At 37.0% G+C, this 13482-nt stretch overlaps 1 protein-coding gene across 3 annotated transcripts in view; it reads right to left on the bottom strand.

Moving 5' to 3' along the window:
* Positions 1–13482, bottom strand: part of NKAIN2 (sodium/potassium transporting ATPase interacting 2) — a 517183-nt gene that overhangs the window by 282034 nt on the left and 221667 nt on the right. The gene's annotated exons all lie outside the window — the stretch shown is intronic.

A 13482-nucleotide genomic window follows, 5' to 3' on the forward strand; every position in this document is an offset into this window, starting at 1 on the left:
GATTACTTTGAAATGCTTCAAATTCTAGTTTCAATGAAAGCTGCACTTCTCACTGGTTACTGAGTTATATTCTACCAAGATACAAAACTGTTCACCTAGAATGGTATGTTTGCAGGAGGAGAAACACAAATCAATCTTACATACAAATGTTTTAGGGTATCAGTGCTTTTATCTGTGTTTTTATTACAATGTTTAAGGTATCAGTGCTGAAAACGTGATAGGTTTATGACAGCTTCTCATCTACACTGTTTCCATTTACAACACCATCCTTTAGCCTGGTCCTGTCTCTTCCACAATTTCACTGCATTTTGATTTTTATCTCTTCTCTCTACCCCAGCTATTCTGTCACTGGGCTTTTACCTGTAACCAAATACATGCAACTTTTTGACCTGGTTCTACTGATAATGACTCCAGTTTACATTCTTCCATTGTCAGAAACATCAGCTGAAGTATAAACTTCCCCAAGACTCTAGATAAATAATATAAAATAATATTAAACATCAATTATGGAACAATCCCAGTCTGATGTTTAATATCATTCCAAACAGACAGATCAGATATTAGAAAAAAATGCCTTCCTAACAGTACCAGTAGAAATAATCTCACAATTCCAATAGCAGGTGTCCCTGAAATGGTGTTCTAACATTATGTAAAAATACAGTACTGTAGCCCAACCCATAGGTAGAATGACATGTTTTGACAAAAATAATATTTATGTTAATATTAGAAGGCAATGTAATGGTGAAGTAAATATAGACAGAAAGATCAGGGAGTTTCTTTGACAGCATTCCAACAAATTCACTAACTGGAATGGTGAATTGATGAATTTCACAAAAATGTGAATAATGAAAATAAAAATTTTAAAATTAAATTATTATTATTAATAATTAAAATAACAGCAATGTAGACACCATACACTCAAAACAAGAAAGAGAAAGAGAAAGAGAAAGAGAAAGAGAAAGAGAAAGAGAAAGAGAAAGAGAAAGAGAAAGAGAAAGAGAAAGAGAAAGAGAAAGAGAAAGAGAAAGAGAAAGAGAAAGAGAAAGAAGGGAGAGAAAAAGACCCGGTGGTTGTTTCTTGATTAAGTTCCATTAAATAACAGGTAACTATTTACTGAGTTTATGTTATTCTGTGTATGAACTGAATTAGGTTTATGTGCCAACCACTCTGTTCATTTAAAAAATAACACCTTCTAGATCAAGTACTAAATGAGTAATTAACTACTGCTTTTGTATGGTACAGCTATGGGAGAATTTTTAAATTTTCATGCCACAGTCCACTATCACATGAACACTTTCTTTTTGAAATTAAATAAGAAAACTTTTCATTAAAGACAGCCTACATTGACATCAGCGTTGCAAATGTAAAAAGGTTGTTAATTATATGCCATATACTGACATTTGTTGAACTTTGAGATGGAGACTGCCAAAATAATGCTGGGAAAGTTTGCCAGCCATGTAATTTCAAATTTGAGTGTTCAGGTTTCAGGTCAAACACTTGAATTTCTCTTTTCAACAAAGACTTCTTTCACACAATTCATCCTTCTTATAACCAGTCTTAGTATTTTGACTACCATTTTATTTTACATATTTATTGAAAGAAATTATGTTCCTACATGATCCAAAATCTTTCTGAACTATTTGTGCCATCCTACAACTCTCCCTAGCAGAGGAAAGTCACAGAAGAGTTCCCAGAATCCCAAGACATGTCTAATGGTGACAATGGAATGAAGAAGAAACAAAAGGAAGATCAAGCTGTATTAGGAACTTCATGAAAACTCAGATTGCCTGTGCTTCTAAGTTTATCATTCAGAAATATTTCCTTGACTACAGACACAGTAATTTATATTAAAAAAAGGCCAACATGTGGCATGAAGCAGTCTTATGGAGGTCAGTGTGAAGTCTATTAGGTCTATCAGCAAAAGACCTGTTACACCTAAGTGCTGTTAAACAGGTAACAGAGGGAAAATGTTCCCTCTGAGCACAGAGCTCCTATTTTCATCAGATAAACAAAGAGTAAACGAGAAGAGCAAAGCAGTAGCAAAAAGAGTATAGACTGTACACTAGACTGCTTCTAGTTTAGTAACAGTAGAAATTCAGCAAGCAAAAAACAATACATGGGAAGATGCAAATCATTCAAACAGCAGGAGATCATCCAGTTAAGTATGGCAATTATAGAGGAAAATTGCAGCATGCTAGTTAATTGTATAAAAAGTAGAAAACCTCATATTCCTGGAACGACTTCTAGTCAAAAATGAAACTGTGCTACCATGCATCAACATGTTTTGTTTTGCTTGTCTTGGTGAAAGATGCAGTTCCACCAAAACTTCCTTGTGGGACTGCATTGGATAAATGATTATTCTGTGAGAATCTTTCTCTTTCATACACCAATGTACTCTTTGTTTTTTCCCATTGCTAGTAATTCCTTCAGTACCAAGCAACCACTCAGATTTTATGGTCATGTTGAACTTGAGGTGAGTAAATACCAGACAGCAGGGCACACAAGGCACGGGATAAATACAGAAGAAAAAAGACAAGTCTGCAGCACTTCTGTCCACGTGTATCTACCTCTCATTTGCCACAGGCAGAGCTGTTATTAGATTTTCTCATGTCACTTCAAGGAATCAGCTGCGTGCAGGAGCTGCTGGATATGTGAAATGACAGCACTCTGGTCAGGTATGCACAGATGAAATGCTGTGGAAATGCAACTCTTCCTTAGAAGATCACACTAACATGGCAAGGTGCATTTTGGATTTATGAAATAGAAATTACAGGACAGAACTAGATTTTTATTCTCACTTCCTGAAGAGATGAAGGTGAAGAGAAACTAAAAGTTATCTACAAACATACATAAATATAAAACAGACTTTCTACATGAGTTACTTTTAAAAAAATCTCACTGTGTTTCTAAAAGGAGAAAAGTAGAAAGTAGGACAAAGTAGTAACAAAGACTATTAAAAATAGTATTATGTAGCTTCCTCCTCTTCCACAGATGTCAGAATTATAAGGGATTTCCTTACATAGCAAGAGAAAATATAGATCTGATTTTGAAAGCATTTTATCCCTTTACTTCAAAATTTTTGGTTAAACAACTGCACTTCTTCATACCTGCTAGCTTCAATGTTTAATGATGTTTCAAGGATATTATGGAGATAAAGGAAAGAACTAACAAAGAAATATTAATCTTTAAAGTCAAGGAATTTTCTTTCTTCCTCCTCAGGGGTTGGTATTGGCACTTTGAACATTTTTGTTATTGACGTGGGCAGTGGGGTTTCACACACCTTCAGTGAGTTTGCTGATGACACCAAGCTGTGTGGTGCAGGTGACACACTGGAGGGAAGGGATGTCATCCAGAGGGACCTGGACAGGCTTCACAGGTCCATTTGCGTGAATCTCATAAAGTTCAACAAGGCCAAGTACGAGGTTCTCCGCCTGGATTTGGGCAATTCCAAGCCCAAATCCAGGCTGTGCAGAGAGTGGATTGAGAGCAGCCCTGGGCAGACAGACTTGGGGTTGTTTGTGGACAAGAAGCAAAACACAAGCTGGCAAAGAGCACTTGCAGCCCAGAAAGCCAACCCCATTCTAGGCTGCATCAAAAACCAGTATGGCCTGCAGGGCAAGGGAAGGGATTCTGTCCTTCTACTCTGCTCTGGTGAGACTCCAGCTGGAGTGCTGCATCCAGGCTCTGGGGTCCTCAATACAAGAAAGATTCAACTGGTAGGAACAAGTGCGCTGAGGCCACTAAGTTGGTCACAGGGCTGGACACCTCTCCTGTGAACACAGGTTGAGAGAGCGGGGACTCTTCAGCCTGGAGAAGAGAAGGCTTCAGGGAGGCCTTAGAGCAGCTTCCCACTAGCAAAGAGGGGCTTATAAGAATTCTGGAGAGGGATTTTTTTAACAAGGGCATGTAATGACATGACAAGGGGAAATGGCTTTAAGTTGAAAGAGGGTAGATTTAGATTAGATATTAGGAACTGTATGAAACTCTTTCTTGTGAGAGTGGCAAGGTATTGGAACAGGTTGCCCAGAGCAGTTTTGGACTCCTCAGTCTCTGGAGGTGTTCAAGACCAGGTTGGATGGGACTTTGAGAAATGTGGTCTAGTGCAAAATGTCCCTGCCCACGATAGGGGTGTTGGAACGAGATAATCTTTAAGGTCCTTTCCAACCTAAACCATTGTGTGATTCTATGATTCAGAGAAAGAGTTTAAATTGAGAAAAGCAAAAAGGAAAAATGGTTGCTTTGGATGAAAAAGTATAAGATGATTGGAAAAGAAAAATATGTTTTAATTCAATTCCACACTAATAATGCAGTGAACTCAGAATGTAGGATTATGGACAGTCAGGTTCTAATGTTAGAAAATAATCACTCACCACATTGTTGTCTTAGGGAGATTATTTGATGTATTCACTGATAAAATTACAGAAGACTTTATTTAAAGGGGACTATTTTACTAACGCATTATTTTTTCCAGACTCCGGCAAACTGTTGTAAAAATAAATAGAAAATAAAATGAACCCATATAGTACCAAATTGGCATGACTCAAAAACTATTTCCAGATTCTTGTCAGAGGCTGGTTGTTGTTAATAGATTAACAGCGTTACTGACCTTGAGGGATCTATGAATTGAATTTCCAGAGGAAAATGAAAAACATTTGGAGATGATTCTTAAAGTATATGATTGGACTAGAATTTCAGACAGGAGCCACAAAAAAGAAACCAGTCAAAAGATGATGTATAACACAAACTCCAAAATAGAAAATGACTAAGTGCCTTTGCTCAGAAAGCTCCTTGAGAAGAAACTCAACCACGACTACTTTACAATGATACAGAATCTAAACTTTGCACTGATATAAATTAAAAGTTCACATAGGCAGAGACACATAAGAGGATATGCACAGCCCCTGCCAGCCAAGGTCCTTGGACAACAAACACAGCACACAGGCGCTCAGCACGCCAGGGCTGGGGCAGGGTCACACAACTGGCTGAATGGTGGTAACACGCTCTCAGCAAACTCCAAAGGAAGAAGAGTATGAGCTTAAATTACAGCGCAGGAGAATTAAACAACCATGGTTTATATCATTGAATGGCTCACACTAAGAATGAGCTAAGGAAATTAAGCTCTAATCACTAACTCATTAAGTCCCCTCAGCAAAACTGTGTTGTATCAGATGCCCACACCATCTAATAATTCCCTTCTATTTTTATGTTATCTTTAAGTTTTTTAAAGACTTTCAGTTCTTGCTCTATGGCATAGAAAATTAAAAAGAGTCAAATAAACAGAAGTATTTCTGGGCCTTTAGCTTATGAACGATTTCTAATGCTAAAGCCTGCTGGCATGAGTACAATATCCCCAGCTAACACTCCTCTAGCACTTCCATCATTTTGAGGCAGAATGCATTTATTTGTGCCATTCCTTAGAGAGGTTCATTTAATTTCTCATCAAAATTTCAGATAGTATCCTGAGATAGAAGGCCCAGTTACTCAGAAAATTCTCCACAGTCACCCAGCAGAAAAACAGATTAGTATTTTGAAAGTCAAATCTCTGTGAAATACACATACACATCTGCAAGCGTGCTTGTGCATGTGAGTCAAGTTCTCTACTGTTGGAGAGCAGGGTAGATAAAAATAATTTTATTTTTTTTTTTTTGGTAAGAAGAAAGGCCAAAAAGGCAACACTGAAATTAAATACTGTGAAGAGTGGTGGACACAATGGTGTTCTTGGTGCATCTAATATAAACCATCAAGACCATAGCAAGAACAGGTAATTCAAGTTAAAATCAAGAAGGAATTAGGTTCCACTTGTCCATTCGTTCCTCAAAGGAATCACATATATAATACTAAGCCACCATCCTTAATCCATTTGATGTTTCTGAGAAAAGGAATAGACCTTCACCACTCTTGATAAGAAGCTAATCATAGTTTTTAAAAGTTCTGTGTAGGACCACATTCCTGTATCATATTGTGTATAAATGGATTTCTGCTGTGACCTACTAAGGACAAAAAACCCCTCCTCAGGTACAGAGTGCATCCTCAGTCTCAGCTGCTGCCTTCCCTAACTGAGCACGGCAATAATAAAAAAATGGCAATTACAAGTTCTCTACAGTAGGTTTGCTGTTATGGAGTAGTGAGAAGCATATCTACACACCATTGTAGAGATAATTGTGCCTCAAATGGCTATAGTTTTTTACTGTAGAAGACCAAATTCACTTTTACTAATATTTAAAACAACAACAAAAATCCAGAATTTGTGAGGCATATTACATTTCAATGCTCTTGAAACCAGCAGCGCATTTCAGTTAATTTATTTGTTTCTAAGTTTTGTATACAATTGCACACTCGATCCCAAACACTTGCTTAGATGGGTTAGAGTCTTTTCATGACACAATTTAGATCACATATATTAAAATCAGGGTAGAGCAAATTTTGTGTATGTGTACATAGGTGTATGCTTTAAGACAGCAGATTTTCTTGTTTCTGGCTGGCCATCAGTAGCAAGACTTAGAGATGTGTCAGAACACATTCTTTTCTGTGTCTGAAAATAAACTTAAAAATTCCATCCCATGTAAACTCTTCTACCTATGAGACTATCAATAAGTTAGTAGTTCAGCTACAGGATGAACTTAGCAACAGGTGCTAAAAGTTTTAATCCCTGTAGCGTATTTTATTTCCTGCTCATGAACACTTGTAATAACAATTTGCGAATTATTTAATGTGACACATTTGCGTGCCACCAAACACAGGGAGAGGTGCTTAAAAGTGGTTTTCTCTCCAACTGATAAATTGGGTCAAGTTATGAGGTTCTGTTTTACCTTAAAACCAAGATAATGTTGTAGCACAAAATACTCAGCTGCCAAATGCCAGCAAGGGGGTGTAACAAGAAGGCTAGCTGTGACTGTGGCCAACGGAGGGATTGTGACAGATGGGTTAGTGACCATCAGTGGGAATTAATTTAAACACTGTCAACATACGAGTTTCCTTCCATCTCTTTGGCTTATTTCTCCCTCCATCTCTCTCTTTTAATCTTTCTCTCTCTCTTCCCTGTTCACATCCTTCTAGCAAGAACATTGAAGCACTGGCACCCACACTTTAAGGTAGCAAAATTCAATTTTACTGACACGGCTGAGAAAGCTTGAGCCTATTCGAAATGTAAAAATGCTTTTGAATTAAGATTTAATAATAATTTATGATTGAATAATCTGAATTGGCCTGCAGTAAAGCCTGAAGGCAAAATCAAGCATGCAGAGATCATTCAGAAAGATTAGCCCGATCAAATAGTTTCAAATTGTTTCTGTCCTTATGGAGATATCTATCAATAAAATAGATTTTGGTTTCATTAAAAAAAATACAACTACTTTCTACACACTGGCTCATATTATGCTATATTACATTTGTAAACTCAAGAAAGATGCGATAATGCTGTCATGGAATATACAGAAGGAAGTATCTCAGGTATGTTCAGGCAGTGAACCTATCTTCAACGTATGATTCTCAGTCTAGGACAAACTCTAGCCTAATACCTGAAAAAAAATTACCCTATAACAACAGCAAAAAATTAGTCTCTAGTTCTCAGCAGGAAAGGCACACCTGTAAGAAACCTCATTAGCCAAATTATTTTGAGTGGAGTTGGCAGGGATCAGTCATTATCTCATCAGGTCTGAGTCTCATCATAATAATAAGAACCAGGCATTTAGTATCAGAGCGAAAATCAAGCAAAAATAGCCAATCTAGAGTCACTAGTTGTTGTGTCCTGGTGGTTTTATTTGTATGCAGGTACATAAGTGTCCACAAAGCAAGAGAGAGAATGACATGGTGAGAGAATGTCAAGTAGCCCATGTCAGAACTGTAAGGCAGAGAGGGCTCCTTTGTAATCTCTCATTCCACACTAAACCTGGATAAGCAGAATGCTGACTTTACTGTCCTTACAGAACTCTCTCTCTTAAGATGTTTCTACTGGAGTAATCATTATTACTACATGGAATATTTGAAGCACCTGCTACATTTTCATGCCTTGGCATCACCTGAAAACTGATATATAAACTATGCTGATCACTTTATGGAAGAAAGATAATTGACATCAGTTATAGACAGAAAAGTTTCTACCTGCTGAACTTTGCCTATTACCTGTGTATAAAGCCATCCATCCTTAGAAAGCTTTGAGTACTGTGGAAGGAATGAAGGCATTTTCTCTGCAATATGGCTGCCTTAGAGTCAGGCTTATCATTTGGTCTCTACACAGAATCCAAGGGAGAAGCACAAGGTCTCAGATCTCATCTTCCAGATGTCTAGCATTCCCAGTTACCAGGTTCAGCACCTTTAAATTCAATGGCAGCTGGGGAACACTGATTATTGTCTACAACCCAGTTCTGCAAGCATATATTTCTATCCGAAGCATCAAGGTTTTTAGTTTTTTTGGTTAATAAAGCAAATGTGGTATTCTTATAAGCTAGTTCAATACTTAATTCAGCTCAAGAATATTTGATTTGAGCTGGCTAATTTGCATCATATTTCAATGTTTAATAATTTTTATTCAATCTTTTTTGGAACGTGATTATAAGGGGAAAAAAAGGCAGCACATGAAGCACTCTGTGCTGTCATTGTCATTATAGGAAAACTCTAAGTCATTCCAGCTCCCATGGACAGGTAGGGTGACTCAGTCAGACACTACTCCCATTGAATATTTCAAGGAAAACACAAAGAGATGAGTTTTTCCTGATTTTATGAAACTATGTTTTAATGAGTGGGACCCTACGCTTTCTATTTTGGAAAAATACACAATCTATCATCTGCCCCTGGAAACACAGCCTCTGTAATATAAGTGAACAGTACAGATTATAGTCTCATTTTCTAGCCTTTTCCAACATTAACACTTCAATAAAATTAAGAAGCAGTCTGATCAGTCCTTTTCCCTAGCCCCTATTACAAATGCAATGAATATAAAGCTAGTCTGTAATAAGTAATGAACCAATTAGGTGTGCTGAACTCTTTTTAGTAGCCAATTCATGTACAGATACAAATATTTCCTTCTCTTAATACATTATTTCTGAAATACTGTCTATTTTCATCCAAGCTTTATCAACTTAAAAACTAACAAATACAGAAAAAGTGAAAACTATACTAAAGTTCCAAGAGAGAAAGCTCTCCTCCTAGTGTGTTATACAGAGAAGTTAAAACATGAGGGACACAGAAAAGGATAGATGCAAAAGTCTGACAAAAGAATAAACACACAAGATGAATGCTTGATATATTATATAGAGCTACTAGGTGTTAGTAGTGATGAGAATGGTGTAAAAAATATACACTTCCATGCAAGCAAAATGTCCAGAAAAAATGCATTTGGAATAAAGTTAAAAGTTTCAAAAGAAAGGGAGGTCAAAACCAGTCAAAGTAGTCAAAAACATTTATCTGAGAATAATTTACATCAACTAATTTGAGACTAAAGTCAGATTTTTACTGGGTGTTTATTCTCTGTATTGGAGGTAGTGTTGTGTCCTGGATTAAACTAGTTTGTTTACCCAAACTATACACTCAAGCACAGCAGCACATTCTCAGAAGATATGTTAATGATGAAAATATTGTTAAACAACTAAAATAAGGCTTTTTAAACTTTCCTTCTGTTCTTCATATGGTAAAAACCTGACAGAAATATTATACTTGTCTGTATTCAAAGAAGAATAGCATCCATTTGCTGACACCAGTTGGTACCTTAACACTATGAGGAAGGCTTGAAAGGCTGCCTAACAAACCTGTATGGCTGACATGACAGTGTTTGTGGCAGGTTTTTTTATTCATAAGGAGAGCCAACCACATACAGTAAACCAAAAACTGGCTCCTTGTCAGATTTTATCCTCCACTCTTCTGCATTTGCCTTCGAATCTTTGTTTTCCCCACCTCCCAATTTGCTTTCTTTAATTCAGTGCCCACAGCAGCTCCTCTTGGAAGCAGCAAAAGCTATAATCTAGCACTGCTGCAAGCTCTCCCCCAGCAGAGGCCTATCCCTGCCAATAGCTGTCATCATTCAAGTGGCACTTGCTGGCAAGATAGCACAGAGTTGCAGCAATTTCTTTCTACTTTTCCATACCTCATATCCCCAGCTGTTCCAAGGGGGTGATCACCTTGCTGGTTTCATGAGGTCTAGGAAACGCAGCAATAATTATTGTGCTGGCAGTGCTGAAGGCAGCCAACACCACTAAGGCAGGAATTGGAATGCAGCCCAACCAACACAGCAGAATCTACTAATTTGTTGCACTGAATATTCTGTTGTAAGAAATAATCATGAGCCTTGTGATAGACTATGAAAGGCAAATTACATTGCCTGAGCCAGAGCCTTCTACAGTGCTTAGCAAAAATAAAAAAAAAAACCCAAACCAACAAAATCCCCAAAAAAACCAAAACAACAGCAAATCCCAGAAGCAAAACTGAACCTGACAATTTTGAGTTAGCTGCTTAAATCTAGCCTTTTAAATTCCCCATCTTGTCAGTAAATTACTGCCTTGAATTTACAAAAAAACCCCAATCTTCTATCTAGTCATGACCTGTCAAAAAAAAAGAGGTGTTTATAATTGGTTTTGACCAATTTTGTGTGTATTACACTAGGAGGGGAAGGCTAACAGTGTTCACTTTAATTTCATATCGCATGATACCTTACACAAAATTGTAAAAAATCTGGCAGTTAACCTTTCTTCCTATAAATGTATTAGTCAATGTTTGAAATGATGCATGTCTATGACTTTCTAATCCCTGCTAGACAGCAGATTTTAATACAATTATTTGAAGGTAACTACAGCATCTTTTCTGAAGAAAATTCCTATAATTAATGGAAAAATAGGAAAAAAAATAACATTTATATAACACCAAATGCCTGAACGCTTCTTAGTGGTATAGGTGACCTCTCTGGAGAGAGAGTATTTTTAACTCAAGGAAAAGATAATCTGATAATATTGTGCTTGCTGCTTCTCTGCTAAGGCAACAGCACACCTTTATGCAATGAATGCAGCACCTGCTGGCTCCTGCTTTGTGCTGCATGGCACTGCTTTGACTGTGGTAATGGTTTGCCCAGTGGTTTGCCTCTAGCCTGATGACATTCTGATCGGAATTCCATTTACAGTGAAGATACAGGAAGCTGCTGTCCCTGGCAAACAATGCAGTTATGTGGAAAAGGAACTTTGGTTAGTGAGAGCTGCCTTCTTTCCAAGCAGGAAAAAGTAACTGAAGCAGAATCAACCTCTCTCACCCCTGCTGCTCTGTTAGCTCAGCCAAGGAAATAAAGGATCAATGCCCATTCAAGATGCCCTGATATTGACAGGCAATTCTACATTGGAGAGAAGAAGGAATAGATAAAACTTCTGCACATCTGAGAATATAGGAGGAAAAAACGGGAGTCATCAAATTTTCCAGTAACGTATCTCACTACACAAAGTAAATTATGGTGAAAAATAAAACTTTAGGGTAAAGACAACTTCTTATTCTGGGAAACTAATCAAAGATTTCTCAGATTTCTGTTGAGAACTGACAATGATTGTCAGCAGCAATAATATTTTTAGGGATGTTCATGTCTTTTCGTTGTGAGAAGCTCAGGTAGGAACCATTGATTTCTACATAGCTGCTCTCCTCTAGCTAGAACTGTCTTCCCTGCTGTGGGGAGTGCTGCTAAACTGTAAGTCTCTTCCCTCATCCCCTGCCTAGCAGGTTTCACCCCACACATGGCTGTAAAACCCTTTGAGCTAAGCAAATAACCTTCTTCTTGTAAGGATACTATCTTAGAAAAGAAGCCACTGGCCCATCCCAATCATACCTTCTATTTAGAAAGCAGAGGTGAGGTCCAATCTACCTAATGTAGGACTAACTAACATAGGAACTAAGAAGTTCCTATCTTAGTTAAGTAACTGTGAATATTTTATTTTGTTTAATCTGTAAGGTGAAAGCTGTTCAAGGGCAAGTATTAACTTTCAGCATTATTATACACTGGACTTTCTCTTCCACTCTTGTAGAAGTATGCCAGGAGTCAGAGGTGAGACCAAGAAATGTCTTGTCAACAATCAGTGTGATGGATATAAATTTGCTCAAATACTATTTGACCAGTTTCTTCTCTTCCTATATGGAAGATTACAGGTTAGATTGGGGGAAAATTTGATTGATGCAATTTGTTATGGGAGAATTAACACTATTTTTGCTAAAAGATGTTAAGAATCAGTGACTGAACCATCCCAGTATAACATTCATAAAGCTTCAGCAAAACTGAACACTTGAAGGAAGTATGTTTTAATAGGAAGTTACATGGGAAGGTGCAGAAACTTTATGTTTATCCAAATCTGCAAGGTAGACAGTAGTAAAATTGCCAGAATATTGCTGGAAAGGATATTACAACAGTGAATGATTAGGCATCAAAATGACAAATGAAATAAAGTCCTGATAAATGCAAAATTATGTACCTCCACGGGAAAGAGTATTTACCATACACAGTGGATGATTCTAAATTAACAATCACTACTCAGGAAATTATAAAATTATTCCAGAAAATTAGCATAAAATGTCAGCTTGATGATAAACAACCCCCAAATTTCAGAAATCATTAAGAAAGAGTGGGCAATGAAACAGAAAACTGCACTATTGAAGAGAGCATCACACTTGCAACAGTAGATACAGTAAAGCTGGAAAAGTACAAAGAAATATAACAGGGATTATCAGAATAGTGGAAGATTTCTACTGAGGACAGACAAAACCAATTAGGACTCTTGAAGTCAGAAAAGAGAGAGCTGTAGGAGAATATGAAAAACTCTTAAAAATCAAGGATTACATAAAGTAAATAGGTAAGGAGCAAGTTTTATTACTTTTTCTAGCACTAGCCATAGAGGCAGTTGGCTGCAATGAAGTAAGACAAGCTGAAAAGAAAAAAGAAATATATTTTTACAGGGTTAATAATGAACCTGGGAAATATATTTCCACAGGCTTTTGTGTTTTAGACAGAAAAAAAATGCAGATAATTTCATGGAAAATTAGTCCATTGATAGCAGATAAAAATGATGGTCTTGCTACAGTCTTTGGTTTAAGAAGTCTCATAATTACCAACCACTGAAAGCTGAGAGGGTAAATTGAAGGAATGACCATGCTCTACAGGGTCCTGCACTGTTCACTAGGCAACTGCAACTGGCTGCTGCTTGAGGCAGATTTCCATGCTTAGGTGATCTTTTGTTCTCATCTAATATGGCTTTTTTATTTTCCATTTGAAATAGCCTACAGAATTGGGTTTAATTGGGGTTTTTTTGTATTTTTTTTTTTTTCAATTTAAACTGCAATGACATGACTGCAAAATCCAAACCTTATTAAAATTATGCCCATTGATGGCATATGAGAATATGTATACTTATGCTTAAGTCACAGAACATTATGCCTTTAGACACATGAAGTCTGAAGTGTTAAGATTTAAATTGGGTCAGGAACAAACTCAGTACGATCTACAATCATACTGCCTGAACTTATTTATAA

The sequence above is a fragment of the Camarhynchus parvulus genome, chromosome 3, assembly GCF_901933205.1.
Source record: "Camarhynchus parvulus chromosome 3, STF_HiC, whole genome shotgun sequence".
NCBI lineage: Eukaryota > Metazoa > Chordata > Aves > Passeriformes > Thraupidae > Camarhynchus > Camarhynchus parvulus.